Source organism: Rhinoraja longicauda, chromosome 34 (genome assembly GCF_053455715.1).
Source record: "Rhinoraja longicauda isolate Sanriku21f chromosome 34, sRhiLon1.1, whole genome shotgun sequence".
Taxonomy (NCBI): Eukaryota; Metazoa; Chordata; class Chondrichthyes; order Rajiformes; family Arhynchobatidae; genus Rhinoraja; species Rhinoraja longicauda.
Genome location: NC_135986.1, coordinates 6,552,903 through 6,566,484, shown reverse-complemented (window position 1 = coordinate 6,566,484; position 13,582 = coordinate 6,552,903). Strand labels below are relative to the sequence as shown.

At 44.9% G+C, this 13,582-nt stretch overlaps 1 protein-coding gene across 1 annotated transcript in view; it reads left to right on the top strand.

The window, feature by feature from the left end:
- Nucleotides 1-3,615: 3,615 nt before the first annotated feature.
- LOC144609696 (GRB10-interacting GYF protein 2-like) overlaps nt 3,616-13,582 on the top strand; it is a 134,801-nt gene continuing 124,834 nt past the window's right edge. The window contains 3 exon segments of the mRNA XM_078428199.1: nt 3,616-3,736; nt 8,783-8,860; nt 9,201-9,364. The gene's annotated coding sequence lies outside the window, so the exon portion shown is untranslated.

The following is a 13,582-nucleotide window of genomic DNA, read 5'->3' as shown; positions in this document are numbered from 1 at the left end:
CTCATCTATCCCTCCTCTTTCCCCTTCACTCTCCCTCACCCTTCATTACTCTCTTATCTTTCTCTCCCTCCTCTCTAACTCTCTCTCCCCCTCTCTCATCTCACCCCCCTCATCCTTCTCCCCTCATCCCTCCCTCTCCCTCCCCCTCCCTCTCCTTCATCCCTCTCCCTCCACTCTTTCCTTCTCTTCTCTTTCCTTCTCTCTCTTTCTCTTCCCCTTCACTCTCCTCTCTCTCCCCCTCATCTCTCCCTCATCTATTCCTCATCTCTTCCCCTTCACTCTCACTCTCCCCTCTCTCCCTATCCATTCTCTCCCTCATCTCTCCCTCTCCCCCTCCCCCTCATCCCTCTCCCCATCCTCTCTTCGCTTTCCTTCTCTCTTTTCTTTCTCTTTCCTTCTCTTCCCCTTCACTCTCCTCTTCACTCCCCTCCTTTCATTACTCTCTTTATCTTTCTCTCCCCCTCATCTTTCCCTCCTCTTTCCGCTTACTCTCCCTCTCTCCCTTCATTACTCTCTTATCTTTATCTTCCTCTCCCTCCTCTCTCTAACCTCTCTCCCCCTCATCTCACTCCCCTCCTTCTCCCCTCATCCCTCCCTCTCCCTCATCCCTCTCCCCTCCTCTCTTTCTCTTCCCTTCTCTCTTTTCTTTCTCTTTCCTTCTCTTCTCTTTCCCTTCCCATTCACTCTCCTCTTCACTCCCCCATCTCTCCCTCCTCTTTCCCCTTCACTCTCCCTCTCTCCCTCTATTACCTCTTTATCTTTATCTTCCTCTCCCCTCCTCTCTCTAACTCTCTCTCCCCCCTCTCATCTCACTCCCCTCCTTCTCCCATCATCCCTCCCTCTCCCCCCCTCTCCTTCATCCCTCTCCCTCTTCTCTTTCTCTTTCCTTCTCTTTTCTTTCTCTTTCCTTCTCTTCTCTTTCTCTTCCCCTTCACTCTCCTCTTCACTCCCCATCTCTCCCTCCTCTTTCCCCATCACTCTCCCTCTCCTTCATCCCTCTCCCTCCTCTCTTTCTCTTCCCTTCTCTCTTTTCTTTCTTTCTCTTTTCTCTTTCTCTTCCCTTCACTCTCCTCTTCACTCCCTCATCTCTCCCCTCCTTTCATTACTCTTTCTCTTCCTCGCCACTCTCCCTCCTTTCATTACTCTTTCTTTTCACTCTCCTCTCTCTCCCCGCCTCATCTCTCCCTCCCTTCTCTCACACTCTCTCTCACTCTCCCTCTCCTCCCTCCCTCTCCCTCTCCTTCTCCCTCCCTCTCCCTCCCCCCCTCCCTCTCCCTCCTCTCTTTCCTTCTCTTCCCCTTCACTCTCCTCTCTCTTCCCCTCATCTATCCCTCATCTATTCCATCATCTTTCCCCTCATCTCTTCCCCCTTCACTCTCACCTCTCCACTCTCCCTTCACTCCCCCCATCTCTCCCTCTCCCTCCTCTTTCCCCCATCTCTCCTCCATCTCTCCCTCATCTCTCCCTCATCTATCCCTCCTCTTCCCCTTCACTGTCCTCTTCACTCCCTCATCTTTCCCCTCATCTCTCCATCCCTTCACTCTCTCCCTCCTTTCATTACTCTCTCTCTTCACCCTCCTCTCTCTCTCATGTTTTCCCTCATCTATCCCTCCTCTTTCCCCTTCACTCTCCCTCTCTCCCTCCCTCTCTCTTTCCTTCTCCTCTTCCTCTCTTCCTATCCCCCTATCTCTCCTCTCCCTCTCATCTCACTCTCCCTCCCTCCTCTCTTTCTCTTTCCTTCTCTCTTTTCTTTCTCACTCCTCTTCACTCCCTCATATCTCTCTCTCTCTCTCTCTCCCTCCTCTCTCTCTCTTTCCTTCTCTCTTTTCTCTTCCCCTTCACCCTCCTCTTCACTCCCTCATATCTCTCTCTCTCTCTCTCTCTCCCTCCTCTCTTTCTCTTTCCTTCTCTCTTTTCTCTTTCTCTTCCCCTTCACTCTCTTCTTCACTCCCTCATATCTCTCTCTCTCTCCCTCCTCTCTCTTTCTCTTTCCTTCTCTCTTTTCTTTCTCTTCCCCTTCACTCTCTTCTTCACTCCCTCATATCTCTCTCTCTCTCTCTCTCTCTCTCCCTCCTCTCTCTCTTTCCTTCTCTCTTTTCTCTTTCTCTTCCCCTTCACTCTCCTCTTCACTCCCTCATATCTCTCTCTCTCTCTCTCTCTCCCTCCTCTCTCTCTCTCTTTCCTTCTCTCTTTTTTCTTTCTCTTCCCCTTCACTCTCCTCTTCACTCCCTCATATCTCTCGCTCTCTCTCTCTCTCCTCTCTCTCTTTCCTTCTCTCTTTTCTCTTTCTCTTCCCCTTCACTCTCCTCTTCACTCCCTCATATCTCTCTCTCTCTCTCTCTCTCTCTCCCTCCTCTCTTTCTCTTTCCTTCTCTCTTTTCTTTCTCACTCCTCTTCACTCCCTCATATATCTCTCTCTCTCTCTCCCTCCTCTCTCTCTCTCTCTTTCCTTCTCTCTTTTCTTTCTCTTCCCCTTCACTCTCCTCTTCACTCCCTCATATCTCTCTCTCTCCCTCCTCTCTCTCTCTTTCCTTCTCTCTTTTCTTTCTCACTCCTCTTCACTCCCTCATATCTCTCTCTCTCTCTCTCTCCCTCCTCTCTCTCTCTCTTTCCTTCTCTCTTTTCTTTCTCTTCCCCTTCACTCTCCTCTTCACTCCCTCATATCTCTCTCTCTCTCTCTCTCTCCCTCCTCTCTTTCTCTTTCCTTCTCTCTTTTCTCTTTCTCTTCCCCTTCACTCTCTTCTTCACTCCCTCATATCTCTCTCTCTCTCTCCCTCCTCTCTCTTTCTCTTTCCTTCTCTCTTTTCTCTTTCTCTTCCCCTTCACTCTCCTCTTCACTCCCTCATATCTCTCTCTCTCTCTCTCTCCCTCCTCTCTTTCTCTTTCCTTCTCTCTTTTCTTTCTCACTCCTCTTCACTCCCTCATATCTCTCTCTCTCTCCCTCCTCTCTCTCTCTCCCCCTCCTCTCTCTCTCTCTTTCCTTCTCTCTTTTCTTTCTCTTCCCCTTCACTCCCCTCTTCACTCCCTCATATCTCTCTCTCTCTCTCTCTCTCTCCCTCCTCTCTCCCTCCTCTCTCTCTCTTTCCTCTTTCTCTTCCCCTTCACTCTCCTCTTCACTCCCTCATATCTCTCTCTCTCTCTCTCCCTCCTCTTTCTTTCCTTCTCTCTTTTCTTTCTCACTCCTCTTCACTCCCTCATATCTCTCTCTCTCTCTCTCTCTCTCTCTCTCTCTCTCTCTCTCTCTCTCTCTCCCTCTCTCTTTCCTTCTCTCTTTTCTCTTTCTCTTCCCCTTCACTCTCCTCTTCACCCCCTCATATCTATCTCTCTCTCTCCCTCCTCTCTTTCTCTTTCCTTCTCTCTTTTCTTTCTCACATCCTCTTCACTCTCCTCTTCACTCCCTCATATCTCTCTCTCTCTCTCTCTCTCCCCCTCACCCTTCATTACTCTCTCACCTTCCCGCCCGGCACGTGGCCGCTGTGGGCCGCCACCATCCGGGTGTGTGCGCGTGTGCGCGTGCGGGCGCGGGAGCGGGAGGGAGGGCGGGCTGGCGGACGGCGGCGGTCGGCCGGGCGGCGGGTCACGTGAGCGGGTAGCGCGGCGGCCATCTTAGAATCGGAGAGAATCCGCAGAGAAGCGGCGACGGTGAGAGGGACGGACGGACGGAGAGAGAGAGGCCTGGGCCCCGCACCCGGACCAGCTCCAGCTCCAGCTCCCGTTCCACTCTGCTTTGTCCCAGGTAAACACCACCCTCCCCACACCTCTCCCTGTCAACCGTGTACTCGCTTCTCCCCCCCCTCCCCTCCCCTCCCCCTCTCTCACCTCAACACCCCCCCCCTCCTTTGCCCGCTAGGCCCCGGCTCACCCCCCCCCTCCTCCCTCCCACGACTGCCCCTCTTGTCCTCCACCACAGCCAGCCGGCGGCCTGGCGTAGACACCACCAACAACAACTGGTTGACAACCTCCTAGAGGGGGGGGGGGGGGGGGAAGGAGGAATGAGAGAGGGGGTGACAAACAAACAAACAAACAAACATACAAACAAACAAACCAGGGAAGGCCCCAGGCCTTCAAAACCAACCCCTTCCCTGATCAATCCCTTTTAACGTTATATTTTGATTAAAATTTTTTTTTTTAAACACAAACAAGATCTGGACGGCGGGGGAAGGAAAACAGACGTGGCAGCGCAGTGGTTTGGGAGTGAGAACCCCCTTGGAGTGTTAAATGCCAGGCTTTTATATTTAATATATTTCATTCATAATCCACACAAACAATCTCCCCCCACCCCCTCCCCTCCTTTATTTGACAAAAACAACACCCCCCTCTCCCACCTGTGAATAAGATGGCAGTGTGTGTTACTTCGAAAGTTTTGAATGGACGTTTAAATGCCAAGCCCCCCCCCCCCTGTGTTTGTGAAAGGATGATTTTCACTCATAATTCATAAACAAAACCCCCCTCATCCGAAAAAAAACACTCCCCGCTCCTGCATGTAAATAGGTAGCAGTGTGTTACTTCGAAAGTTTTGAATGGACGTTTAAATGCCAAGGATTCCCCCCTGTGTTTGTGAAAGGATGATTTTCATTCATAATTCATAAACAAACCCCTCTCATCCGAAAAAAACCCACTCACCTCTCCTGCATGTAAATAGGTAGCAGTGTGTGTTACTTCGAAAGTTTTGAATGGACGTTTAAATGCCAAGGATCCCCCGTGTTTGTGAAAGGATGATTTTCATTCATAATTCATAAACAAACCCCTCTCATCCGAAAAAAAACACTCCCCCCTCCTGCATGTAAATAGGTGGCAGTTTGTGTTACTTTGTGTTAGTTTTGAATGGACGTTTAAATAACAAGGATCCATGTGCTTTCGAAAGGATAATTTGCACTATTATGTAAACACAAGTGGAATTTGAATTTTGCTGCCTTCAGACACTTTTTCTGCTGTGACCTTTGTCCCTTGCATTTGACATGGTGCCCATCATCAGTTTAAAGTGTGAGTTTTAACAACAGTGATGCGATCTTCACATCTAGGTGACAGCCCTTGATCTGGGTGACCTTTGTTGATATCCTTGGGAGGGGGAGGAAATAAAGTGGAAATTATCTTAAAGGTTTCTGTGATTTCGATTTTGTGCACATGGAAGGTGGCGATGGAATGTTTTGAAGAATTGAGACTGTCCATAGTAGGGCTTGTCACAGACTTTGCAGCTCAAAATGATCAAAAATGTCTTCCTTGTATCCGGTTGTTATTGTCATGTGGGTCATGGTGGATTTAAAATTTAAAAACAGCATTAGCTTAACTTTAATGTCCTTTATACAGGTAATAGTAGTCAATAAACTAGTCTGAAAAAGGGTTCTGACCCGAAACACGCCGTATTCTTTCTCTCCAGAGATGCTACCTAACTCACTGAATTACTCCAACATTTTATGTCTATTTACTGTTTACAATAGTTGATTAAAATTGAGAGTTGTGCTTTGCAGTTAATATTGTTTTGGTCATTGGGCATGAGCAAGTAAATTTGGGAAATGTTATGTTATTGAGTGAATTTAGTTTTTTTGTGGGTGTGCAATGATTTTGTGATTTCAAAAGTGACATGGCAGAATGGCTATCTGAGCTAAATGGTATATTTGCATAAATGATGGTCTACCAAGATTTATTTTGCAAATACATTTGCAACGTTGTCTTGTAGTTTCGAAATTGTGGCACTCACTCGCTTTAACCAGAAGAATTAGTTGCTATTCATGTGTATCAGTTGTCTAAATTGAAATATAAACACAATGCTGGAAATATTCTGCAGATCTCGTTCTGATTAAAGATCACGAAACACTAACTTGGAAGTTAGTAATGTGAAATAGTAACTTTGTTTATTGCTTCAAAAATGCTGCCTGTCCTAAGAAGAATTTTTTGCAATTTCAGAATTTTATTTTAAGATTTCCAGCTGTTACAATTTTAAAATGTCCATGATTTGTTTACTGATGCCCGCTCTCTCTGAAATTAGAAGCCAGAATATCACACTTAAGTTAATGCCTGATTTTGTACATGCATGTATGTACAACGTCACCTATTCATTTTCTCCAGAGATGCTGTCTGGCCCGTTGAGTTACTCCAGCATTTTGTGTGTATCTTGTATGTCCACCAAGTTGGTTTAGAGAAGCAGTTAATCTACCTAGTCCATGCCTACAATGATATCGATGGAGAATTGTAGAAACCACAATCTCCTACCTTACTATGTTCCTTTTGTCTTTTTTTCAAGTGTTTCGGATCCCTCCACTTTCTGGCATTCCCTCCCTCTCTCCTGCTTCCCGGCATTCCCTTCTGCTCTCTCCGTTCCTCTTACATATCGTACCATTCCCGCCCTCTCCATTCTCCTTCCCTATCGCATTACTATATTTTCTCTTTCTCTGCCTGTTTTTACTTTTACATTTTCTTTTACTTTTACATTTTCTGACTATCATTGTATTTCAGTTTTCAATTTATTCAGTTTTCAATTCAACGCCGCAGCGAGACTCCTGACGGGTACCCGTAAAAGGGACCACATCACCCCGATTCTGGCCCCTCTCCACTGGCTCCCAGTACGGTACAGAATCAATTTCAAGCTCCTCCTATTCATATACAAAGCCCTAAATGGGCTTGCCCCCCCCCCCCTTCTAACCCACCACTCTATCTCCAGGTCCCTCAGGTCGGCCGATTTGGGGCTACTGACTATCCCGCGGTCTAGTCTTAAGCTCAGGGGTGACTGCGCTTTTGCGGTTGCAGCTCCTAGACTGTGGAACAGCATCCCTCTCCCCATCAGAACTGCCCCCTCCATCGACTCCTTTAAGTCCAGGCTCAAAACCTATTTCTACTCCCTAGCGTTTGAGGCCCTCTGAGGGGGTGCTGTGAACAGTTTACGTATGTGCTGTTATGTTTGTGTGCCATTGTATGTTCGTTTCTTAGTACCTGAACTGATGGACAGCAATTTGGTCAACGTGGGTTGTTTTTAAATGTGCTATACAAATAAAATTGACTTGACTTAGAACAGATTGATTGACAGATTCTTGATTAGTAAGTGTGTTAGGGGTTATGGGGAGAAGGCAGGAGAATGGGGTTGAGAGGGAACGATAGATCAGCCACGATTGAATGGTGGAGTAGACTTGATGGGGCGAACGGCCTAATTCTGCTCCTTGAACATGAACAATTAAGACAAATTAAACTTGTAGAATCCTAACGTTTGGATGCATGATGTATCATGCAGTTACAAAACATGTCTCTATGGTCCCATGTGACTGCTAGGCATGAGTTGTTACAGATTTGAAGCATCAAACTCCTTTGCAGGTGTCACTGAGAAACGATTTTATAAGAATCTTGGTTGTCTTTATTGGAGTCAAGGCGTTTAGCAGCGTTGGTAATACCATCATTTGTATAACACCTTTCTCAAATACTTTACCTTTGGAGATTGGTATTTATACAGCACAACAACTTTCAGTTGCTAAGCAGGGAGATATCAGGGTAGATGATGAAAAGCTTGCGTATAATGCTAGAGTTTAAAGAGCAATTTCCCTTCGTCAAGCCTTTAGCACCCACAAGTTTTTGTGGGATTGAGTTCGGAGGACTGTAATCTGACGAAAGGTATCTTGAAAAGTGATGTGGTTGGAGGATTTCTGATAAAGTTGAGCCTAAAGAGGGCAGATGGGAATTTGGAAATAGGGATGAGAATTGTAAAAAGGTTTTCCTGTTATGCATTTACGTCTACTTCAGCAAGTAAAGGGCTGTGATGGGTGAGCATGATTTGGTGTATTTTAAGACACACAGCATAGTTTTGCAGTTGTTGGCAAGCCCTGATATCAGTGTTGTTGAACTCCTATTGACTTGGAGTAATTGAATCAATCAGGTCCACGAGCATGGATTCTATCAGCAACTTTCCCTCCTGTTGTGTAGCAAAGAACTGCAGATGTTGGTTATTACTAAAGATATCCACAAAGTGCTTGACTAAGTGGGTCAGGCAGCTTTTTTGGAGAAAAAGGATGGGTGATGTTTTGGGTCGGAACCCTCCTTCGGACCAAAAATAGTGTGGCTGGGGAAGAGGTGATAACAAAAGGATACAGGGATGTGAACATTGGAACTAGTAGGATAATTAGGGTGGCAGAGAGGGAATGCATGGTTACTTGAAATGAGAGAAATCAATGTTCATACCGCTGATTTCCCTCCTGTTGTCGGAGTCCTACTGATGTAGTTATTTTAAAAAATCTGGTGCCATTGCCAATTCCTCGTGGGGTACAGTTGTACATGTGCTTGCAATTGTGCAATATTTTTGCCTGAGTTTTCTATCTTGTTAGCATGGGCTGTATTATAGTGTAAAGCCCCATAGTAGTTGGCTTATCCGTTCAAGTTAGAATGGCCATGAGTCTGATTGCTGATCAGTACTACATTAATCAATTTCAGATCAACCTCAATTTTTGTTGGTCGTCCTGGTTGCCATGGAGTGACAACACCCTAACTACCAGCTTGACTTTGATAGTCTGCTCTGATTTAATTTAAATTCACCAATTAGATTTTTAATCGAAGGATGGGGAGATGTCTGTGTTGTCTGTTCTCTGAGGTGGTTTGGTGCTTTCAGGAGAGGAAAAATCTTCTAGATGGGATCTTGTTATGATCATGCCCAATGCATAGTAGGAGTGTCGCAGAACTGTATGCAAAAAATAATTTCACAGTACTTGGGTGTACGTGACAAAGTGCCATTGAATGATTGTCTTAATTGCAAATATTTTGGTTTATCAATAGGAATAATTCTAACTTTTACTGTTTTTTTTAATAGATTTATTTCTTTTAGGTGGTGGTGAGACATCAAGTCATCAGAATAATACTCTGCAAACCTATTCCTGGCTTTAATGCAGTAAGTCTTACATTTTAAATTTGGTGTGTATTGCAGTGGCAAAAGTTTAAGTTCGGTATGATCAGTGGGATTTTAGTAATGAGCAATGGGAGTTTCTGAAATATTCATGTTCTGTCCATTTAAATTGAAAGCATTCAGTGCATTTATTGTCTTTACAAGTTTGGGTTGTCGTAGCAGCAAATGCTTTATCACACTGCACGAGACAGCTTAAGGGTTTTAATTCCTCATATTACCAATACACTATGTGGTCTCAATGCATTATGTTCATGTATTTTAACGTGTGGAAGTATAGCTTTGTGTTCAAGCACATCTCACACATTCTGTACCTTTCCTTTTGAAGGTTTCATTGACACTTGGAATACTGTATGAACACAAACCAAAAGAGGTGCTGAGTTGACATCCACAGCCTTCTGATGCACTAGTCTCTATGGCTGCCAGCGCTAGACTTCGTGTCAGACGCTGTCCCCACCAATATCTGAATTGAAAAGCTAACTACAGAAACACGTAAGTAAATATCATGGCTGAATTTTGCGGGAAAATCAGTGCAGGCACAGACCAAGTTCCACATTTGTAGTGCGGGTGTCAGGGGTTATGTGGAGAAGGCAGGAGAATGGGGTTGAGAGGGAAAGATGGATCAGCCATGATTGAATGGTGGAGTAGACTTAATGAGCCGAATGGCCTAATTCTGCTCCTATAACTTGTGAACTTATGAATTTATTTTGTGTTTTATTGTCAAATAGCCTACTGTGTTATTTCTGGATTTGAGACCTCCTTTACCATTTGTTAAAATTGCTGCTGTGGATTGAGAGACCTTTTGTTCCGCATTTCTTTATGAAATTATAAGTGGCTGAGTTGTGCGGGCAGCGTACATGCCAGGTTAATCTTTTAGCCGAGTGGTGATTGGACAAGTGTGTAAAAGAGAATGATGTGCTGCCATCTACAAATAAAGAAATGAAACGGCCTTCTCTCAGATAGACAGGACTTTTTTTTAATCCTTTGTAGTCTAATTTTAAAATTTTATCCCACCTTAAAACCAAACTCTGAAGATGCACGGTAGCGCAGCGGTAGAGTTGCTGCTTTACAGCGAATGCAGCGCCGGAGACGCAGGTTCGATCCTGACTACGGGTGCTGCACTGTAAGGAGTTTGTACGTTCTCCCCGTGACCTGCGTGGGTTTACTCCGAGATCTTCGGTTTCCTCCCACACTCCAAAGACGTACAGGTATGTAGGTTAATTGGCTGGGTAAATGTAAAAATTGTCCCTAGTGGGTGTAGGATAGTGTTAATGTACGGGGATTACTGGGCGGCACGGACTTGGAGGGCCGAAAAGGCCTGTTTCCGGCTGTATGTATATGATGATGATGATATGATGATGCGAACACAAGTAACAATAGACAATAGGTGCAGGAGGAGGCCATTCGGCCCTTCGAGCCAGCACCGCTGATCATTCAACAATGCATCCTACTAGCCCTGTGGATCTACAGTTTGCATCTGAGCTGCCTGTGTGACCGCGCTGTGAGTACAGAGAGTAATTTTGGGTGCCACATCGCAGAGGATATGTTAGCCTTTCAGTGCAGCGAGTATTTACCAGAATGATACTTGGATTAAAATACAAAGACCAATCACGTAAACCCAGGAATTTAGAAGATTAAGATGTAAATTCCCGATTTATCAAGGAAAATTGTTTCCCCAGGTTGGGAGATTAGGACGAGACGCGGAGTTGAGAAATTAAGAGCCAGGCCTTTTTGTCGTAAAATTAGAGAATGTTCTATTTGCAGAGGGTGATGTAAACTTCATGACACATCTGCTAATAGCATTTGTCATAGAATCATAGAATTATACACCATGGAAAAAGGCTCTTTATCCTAACACATCCATGCCATCCAAAGTGCCTTCCTGAGCTAGTCCCATTTGCTAACACTTGTTCCATCTCCCTCTAAATCTATCCAATCTATGTATCTGTCCAAATGTCTTTTAAATATTATAATTGTACTCCCCTCTGCCACTTCCTCTGGCATCTCATTCCATCTACTTCTCTGTGGAAAAACCACCTGTCCCTCAAGTCTTTAAATCTCTCTCCTCACCTTAAACCTATTCCCTCTCAGCTGTGATCATCCATATCATCTATGCCCCTCATAATTTTTAAACTTTTATAACTTCTCCTCTCAGTCTCCTGTGGAAAGTTTTCAGCATGTCCAGTCTTTTATAACTCAAGTTCTCCAGTCCTGGCAACATTCTTTTGTATCTTCTCTGCACCCTTGGTGCCCCCAGCTCTGTTCTAAATACCCTGGCAGATGAAGGAAGGTATACCATATACCTTCACCACCTGTGTCATTATATTATGTACTATGTAACAAACTCCCCAGGACCCTGCAGTTCACTGTGTATATCCTGCCCTTGTTTAAATTCCCAAAATGCGTTGCTTGTTAAGTGCCATCTGCTGTTCCTTTACCCCCTTCCCAGTTGATCGGAATCCTGTCGTAACCTTAGACAGCCTTCTTTCCTGTCCATCACACCACCATTTTGGGGATCACCCTTAAACTTGCTAATGATACCACTGATATTCTCATCCAAATCATTAATATAGATGACAAAGAATGGGGACCCAGCACTGATCCGTACAGTATACCATTGGTCAAAGGATTTTATTCTGCAAAACATTGGAGTCCTCTAACCAGTACCACCCTCTGACCCCTTCCACCAAGGCATTTTTTTATCCTATGGGCTAGCTCGCCCTGGATCCCATGTGATCTAATCTCTCGAACAGCGTACTATGCGGGATCTTATCCAAAGCCATGCTAAAATCCAGGCAAACAACGTCTACTGCCCTGCCTTCGTCAGTCCTCTTAATCACCTCTTCAAAAAGCCCAGTCAAATTCATGAGAACTGATTTCCCAGGCATGAAGCCATGTTGATTATCCTTAAAAGACACACAGTCCTGGAGTAACTTAGTGGGTCAGGCAGCATCTCTGGAGAACATGGATAGGTGACGTTTGGAGTCGGGACTCCTTAATCACCCCCTGCCATTCCAAATACAGATAGGTCACATCTCTCAGAATGCCTTCCAAAAACCTTTCCACCACTAATGTTAGGCTAAATAAGTACTGGAGTAATTAGCTGGTCAGGCAGCATCCCCGGAGAACAAGGCTAGGTGATGTTTCATGTCGGAACCCTTCTTCAGACTCATTTCTAAGAGTCTGAAGAAGTGTCCAGACCCAAAACTTCACCAATTCATGTTCTCCAGAGATGTTGCCTGACGCGCTTAGTTACTCCAGCACTTTGTGCCTTTATTTTGTAAACCAGCATCTGTAGTTCCTTGTTTCTACTAGTGTTACGCTCACTAGTTTGTCTGAATCTATGTTGGGTCAGTCATAAATTTGAAATCTGAAAAATTGATAATAAACCACACTCTCAATGAGAGGTCGAGAGAAAACATAAGTATGTGAGGTTAATCCAAACATTAGCTGCGATCTCATTGGCATAGGCAGACTCATTAACTTGGATTGCCAGAAGGAAAAAAAGATTCAGGATGTCATAAAACTTCTTTACGCTTTAGACTTTAGAGATACAGCACATAAACAGGCCCTTCGGCCCACCGAGTCTGCGCTGACCAGCGATCACCCTTTACACGAGCACTATCTTACACACCCCACGGACAATTTTTCAACTTACCGAAGCCAATTAACCTACAAACCTGTATGTCTTTGAAGTGTGGGAGGAAAGCGGGGCACCCAGAGGAAACCCATACGGTCACAGCGAGAATGTACAAACTCTGTATAGACAGCACCCATAATCAGGATCGAACCCGGGTCTCTGGCACTGCAAGGCAGCAACTCTACTGTTGTGCCACTGTGCTGCCCTTTTGAAGAAATGCAACACCCCTCTGAGCCTTGGAAACCTCTGGTCGATGACTGCTAAAAAATAGAGAAGGGGATTTGGGATTGTACCATGAACCATGAAGGTGTGAAATGGTGGCAGTCAGAAGCTCTTGAGTAAGCAGCAGAAAGAGCACAACATTACACAAACTACCTACACTCCTGTCCCTGAAAGAGTCTGTGGTTCCATCTCTAGCCTTTATCGGCACTTCAAAACCAGAGTGGAAGTAACCTTGCTGTCATAGGACTGTCTAAAGAGTGGCAGAGCGGATGGGAGAATCTAAAGAGCCAACTTCGATTTGTATTTTCCAAAGCTAGATCCAAGATGTGCCAAAGGGATGTAAAAGTTGCCTAGAATTCAGCCCCAATTGTTATTAGTTGCTTTTGTTTTCTTTGCCTATTAAACTGGTATTGAGTAAATACATGATGAGGTTCTGACTTTTGGAGTATCATTCAGAAAATTGACGATAAATGGGCACCATGTACCAGAGAGTGGTTGATGTGGCACTATTCACTGGCTTATTAGCAAACGTGCTTTTCTTGAAGGCGCTGTGTGAAATGAGGCAACTGGGAGGTACTGTGGAAATCAGGGCAGAAAATTATGGTATTTTCCATAGTTTTGCATGAAATTCTCTTGCCCAGAGTAGGTGAATTGAGGACATAGGTTTAAGGTGAAGGGGAAAAGATTTTGTCAGAATCTGAGGGGAAACATTTTCACGCAAAAGGGTGGTAGGTGTATGGAACAAGCTGCCAGAAGAAGTAGTTGAGGCTGGGACCATCCCAATGTTTAAGAAACTGTTAGAGAGGTTGATGGATAGGACAAGTTTGGAGGGATATGGACCAAATGCA